Raw genomic sequence first — 6386 nt, 5'->3', positions numbered from 1 at the left:
GGTAAATTTGCAGGACCGAAAAGTAATATACAGAAATCTCTTGCATTTCTATACACTAACAACAAGCTATCAGAAAGAGGAATTAGGAAAACAACCCTACTTACAATCACATCTAAAAGAATAAAATACCTAGGAATAAATCTAACTGCAGAGATAAAAGACTTGTACTTGGAAAACTATTATACACTGATGTGATAAGTTGAAGATGACACAGACAGATGGAAAGATATACTGTGTTTATTCACTGGAAGAATTAATATGTTAAAATGGCCATACTACCCGGGGCCTCCCTGGTGGCGCAGTGGTTGGGAGTCCGCCTGCCGATGCAGGGGATACGGGTTCGTGCCCCGGTCCGGGAGGATCCCACGTGCCGCGGAGCGGCTGGGCCCGTGAGCCATGGGCGCTGAGCTTGCGCGTCCGGCAACGGGAAAGGCCACGACAGTGAGAGGCCCACATATCGCAAAAAAAAAAAAAGAAAAAAAAAAAAAAAAAAAATGGCCATACTACCCAAGGCATTCTACAGATTAAATGCAATCCCTATCAAAATAGCAATTTTCACAGAACTAGAACAGATAATTCTAAAATTTGTATGGAAACACAAAAGACCCTAACAGTCAAAACAATCTTGAGAAAGAAGAACAAAGTTGGAGGAATCATGCTCCATGATTTCAAACTATACTACAAAGCTACAGTAATCAAAACCGTATGGTACTGGCACAAAATCAGACACTTAGATCAATGAAACAGAATAGAAAGCACAGAAATGAACCCACACTTATATGGACAATTAATCTATGACAAAGGAGGCAGGAATTTAAAATGGGGGAAAGACTGCCTGTTCAATAAATTGTGTTGGCAAAATTGGACAACTACATGCAAAAGAATCAAACTGGACAACTCTCTCACAACATGCCCAAAAATAAATTGAATAAAAACTTAAGTGTAAGACCTCAAACCATAAAATTTCTAGACGAAAACATATGCAATATACTCTTTGATATTAGTCTTAGTATTTTTTGGATGCATCTCTTCAGGCAAGGGAAACAAAAGTAAAAATAAATACATGGGACTACATCAAATGAAAAAGCTCTTGCACAGTGAAGTAAACTATAAACAAAAATGAAAATCCTGCCAATTGAATGGGAGAAGATATTTGCAAACAATATATCTGATAAGGGGTTAATATCTAAAATATAAGAACTCATATAATTCAACATTTTAAAAAAACCTGATTGAAAATGTGTAGAGGATCTAAATAGACATCTTCCAAAGAAGACATACAAATGGCCTACAGGCACATGAAAAAATGCTCAACATCAGTAATCATCAAGAAATGCAAATGAAAACCACAGTGAGATATCATGTCACACCTGTCAGAATGGCTATTATCAGATGAATGGATAAAGAAGATGTGTCACATATATACAATGGAATATTACTCAGCCATAAGAAGAAATGAAATTGAGTTATTTGTAGTGAGGTGGATGGACCTAGAGACTGTCATACAGAGTGAAGTAAGTCAGAACGAGAAAAACAAATACCATATGCTAACACATATATATGGAATCTAAAGGGAAAAAAATGGTTCTGAAGAACCTAAGGTCAGGACAGGAATAAAGATGCAGACATAGAGAATGGACTTGAGGACACGGGGAGGGGGAAGGGTAAGCTGGGATGAAGTGAGAGAGTGACATTGACATATATACACTACCAAATATAAAATAGTTAGCTAGTCTGAAGCAGCTGCATAGCACAGGGAGATCAGCTCCGTGCTTTGTGTCCAACTAGAGGGGTGGGATAGGGAGGGTGGGAAGGAGACGCAAAAGGGAGGAGATATGTGGATATATAGCATATATATATACACACATATAGTATGTATATATATATAGTATATGTATATATATATATACATATAGCTGATTCACTTTGTTATACAGCAGAAACTAACACACCATTGTAAAGCAATTATACTCCAATAAAGATGTTTAAAAAAGTAAAAAAAAAAAAAAAAAAGAATGGCTTTTATCAAGAAGACAAGAAAAAGTCTTGGTGAGGATGTGGATAGAAGGTACCTTTGTGCACTGCTGGTGGGAATGTTCATTGGTGCAGCCACTATGGAGATTCCTCAGAAAAATTGAAAATAGACCTACCATATAACCCAGTGATTCCATTCCTGGATATTTACCTGAAAAAAACAAAAACACTAATTAGAAAAGATATATTCACTTCTATGTTCATTGAAGCATTATTCACAATAGCCAAGATATGGAAGCAACCTAAGTGCCCATCAATAGATGAATAAAGAGAATTTTATATATATGTATATATATATATATATATATATATATATATTTATATATGAATATTACTCAGCCATAAAAAATAATAAAATCTTGCCATTTGAGACAACACGAATGGACCTAGAACATATTATGTTAAGTGAAATAAGTCAGATAAACACAAATACTGTATGATTTCATTTATATGTGCAATCTAAAATCAAAACAAGTGAACAAACAAACATAAACAGTTATAGATACAGAGAAAAAACAAAACAGGTGTTTTCCTGAGAGGATGGGTGGTAGGAGAAAAGAAATGGGTGAAGGAGATAAAGAGGTACAAACATCCAGTTGCAAAATAGAGTCACCAGTATGAAATGTATCATGTGGGGAATATAGTCAATAATTATGTAATATGTTTTAATGGTGACCAATGCTATGTAGACTTATCTTGGTGATCATTTTGAAATGTATAGAAATTTCGAATCACTGTATCTTGTAACAGAAACTAACACAGTGTTGTCAGTCAATTATACTTCAAAGAAAACCTCATGGGAAAAGTGATCAGAATTTTGGTTATCGGAAGGCAGTCAGAAGGGTACAGCCTTCCAGTTTTAAGTTAACTAAGTACTAGGGATATAATGTACAACATGATAAATATAATTAACACTGGTCTAGGTTATATATGAAGGTTTTTAAGGGAATAAATCCTAAGAGTACTCATCACAGGGAATTATATTTCTTTAATTTCTGTCTATATGAGATGATGTATGTTCACTAAACTTATTGTGATAATCATTTCAGGATGTATTAAGTCAAATCATTATGCTGTACACCTTAAACTTATACAGTGCTGTATGTCAATTATATCTCAATGAAACTGGAAGAAAGAAAAAACAAAACAAGACGAAAACAAAGAAAAAATAGCAATGGAGTGGTAGAGACTTTCCCATAAGAATAGACGTTGCTGGAATTCATCACCATTAGACCTGCCTTGCAAAAACAGGCTGAAATGAGTTCTTCAAGTTGAAATTGAAGGATCCTAGCCAGTATCGTGAAAACATGAAAATATAAAACACACTGGTAAAGGTAAGTATTTAGTTAACTTCAGATATCCTAAACTGTAATGTGGTGATGTGTTAATCACTTAATTCTAGGATAAGTGTTAAAGTACAAAGGTATTAAAAATAGCTATAGTTAAGATAATTTGTTTATGGATACAAAATATAAAAATGTATAAATTGTGACATTAAAAACAAAATATGGGAGGGGAGAAGAGTGTAACGTTTTTGTATATGATGGAAGCAACTTATTATCAGCTTAAAAGAGATTATTATAATTATAAGGTGTTTGATATATGCGTCAAGGTAATCACAAAGCAAAGTATAGTAGATACACAAAAGTTAAAGGGAAATAAATCAAAATTGTATTATGCAAAATTATCAATTTGAAAAGGAAGACAGCAAGAGTGGAAGAATGGAACAAGGGAACTACAAAGCAAGAAAACAAGATGGCATTAGTAAACCCTTACATATAAAATAATAACTTTAAATGTAAATAAATTAAATGCTTAAATTAAGAGGCATAACATGGTTGAATGGGAAAAAAAGGCCCAAGTCCACTGCCTTTGAGAGACTCATGTAAGCTTTAAAGTCACACATACTCTGAAAGTGAAGGGATGAAAAAAGATATTCCATGCAAAAAGAAACCAAAAGAGAGAAGGGATAGCTATACTTTTATCAGAAAAAAATAGACTTTAAGTAAAATACTGTAACATAAAACAAAGTTTGTTATATACATTAAGTCCCCTACACATGAAATGTCAATTTGCAAACTTTCAAAGATGCGAACGTGTGTTCCATCAACATCAGGTGTGAGGGAAATTGCAGTTTGCCCTCCATCTCCTATTGCTGATGATCCTTCAGCTTTTCCATCTCCCACCTTGCCTCCCTCCTCCAGTCAGTAACTCTTCTTGCCTGTTCACTAAATGCCAGGCCCTGTATGCCAGCTGTTGTACTGTACTACTGTACTTTTCAAGGTACTGTACTGTAAGATTAAAACTGGTATATTTATCTTTTGTGTTTGTGTTTTTATTTGTGTGAAAAGTATTATAAACCTATTACAGTACAGTACTATATAGTGGATTGTGTTAGTTGGGTACCTAGGCTAACTTTGTTGGGCCTATGAACAAATTGGACTTACAAATGCACCCTCATAATGGAACTTGTTCATATGTAGCGGACTTACTGTAATGATAAAAGGGTCAATTCATCAAAATAAAATAACAACTGCAAACACATATGCACCAAAATTTGGAACACTTAAGTATATTAAGGAAATACTTGGGAATTCCCTAGTAGTTCAGTGGTTAGGACTTGACACTCTAACTGATGGGGCTCTGGTAGGGGAACTAAGAACTGAGATCCTGCAAGCTGCACCACAGCATGACCAAAAAAAAAAAAAGAAAAGAAAAGAAAAAAAGGAAAGATATACCACCACCTAAGAAGGGGGAACTAGACAATGATACAATAATAGTAGGGAATTTCAATACTCCACTTTCAAGAATAGATAAATCATCCATACAGAAAATCAATAAATAAACATGGTACTTGAACTATACTTTAGACCAAATGGACTTTACATTGATATAGACAATATAATATCCAATAGTACCACAACACACATTCAAGCACACACAGAAAATTCTCCAAAATAGATATGTTAGGTCACAAAACAAGCTTAGCAAACTGAAAAAGATTAAAATCATACCCAGCATCTTTTTTTTACCACAATACTATGAAATCAGAATTCAATAACCAGAGGAAAACTGAAAAAATCACAAATATGGGGAATTAACACACTTCTGATCACCCAATGAGTAAAATCACAAACCTATAGGGAAATCAAAAAATATCTTCAAACAAATGTAAATGGACAAACACACCAAAACTCATAAGATAAAGCAAAAAACATTCTGAAAGAAACATTTATAGTGATAACTACATATACAAGAAAATAGAAATAACTCAAAGAGCAATCTAACTTTTAAAAACTTTTATTGGAGTATAGTTGATTTACAATGTGTTAGTTTCAGGTGTACAGCAAAGTGAATCACTTATACATATACATATATCCACTCTTTTTTAGATTATTTTCTCATATAGGTCATTACAGAGTACTGAGTAGAGTTCTCTGTTCTATACAGTAGGTCCTTATTAGTTATCTATTTCCTATATAGTAGTGTGTATATGTCAATCTCAATCTTCCAATTTATCCCTTCCCCACCCCTTACACCCTGGCAAACATAAGTTTATTTTCTACATCTGTAACTCTATTTCTGTTTTATAGATAAGTTCATTTGCACCCTTTATATTTTTTAGATTCCACATACAAATTATATCGTATGATATTTGTCTTTCTCTGTCTGACTTACTTCACTCAGTATGACAATATCTAGGTTCGTCCATGTTGCTGCAAATGACATTATTTCATTCCTTTTTATGGCTGAGTAATATTCCATTGTATATATGTACCACATCATCTTTATCCATTCCTCTGTTGATAGGCATTTAGGTTGTTTCCATGTCCTCATTACTGTAAATAATGCTGCAATGAATATTGGAGGGTATATAACTTTTTGAAACATATTTTTTTCCAGATATATGCCCAGGAGTGAGAATGCTGAATCATTCAGTAGCTCTAGTTTTAGTTTTTAAAGGAACCTCCATACTGTTCTCCATACTGGCTGTATGAGTATACATTCCTATGAACAGAGTAGGAGGGTTCCCTTTCCTCCACACCTTCTCCAGGATTTATTGTTTGTAGAATTTTGATGATGGCCATTCTTGTTGGCACGGAGGTGACACCTCATTGCAATTTTGATTTGCACTTCTCTAATAATTAGTGATGTTAAGCATATTTTCATGTGCTTTTTGGCCACCTGTAAGTCTTCTTTGGAGAAATGTCTATTTAGAGCTTCCACCATTTTTTATTGGGTATTTTTTTTCTTCATATTGAGCTGCATGAGTTGTTTGTATATTTTGGAGATTAATCCTTTGCCAGTTACTTTGTTTAAAAATAATTTCTCCCATTCTGAGGGCTGTTTTT

The sequence above is a fragment of the Lipotes vexillifer genome, unplaced genomic scaffold, assembly GCF_000442215.2.
Source record: "Lipotes vexillifer unplaced genomic scaffold, Lipotes_vexillifer_v1.1 scaffold954, whole genome shotgun sequence".
NCBI classification, from domain to species: domain Eukaryota; kingdom Metazoa; phylum Chordata; class Mammalia; order Artiodactyla; family Lipotidae; genus Lipotes; species Lipotes vexillifer.
This window is presented reverse-complemented; position numbering follows the sequence as displayed.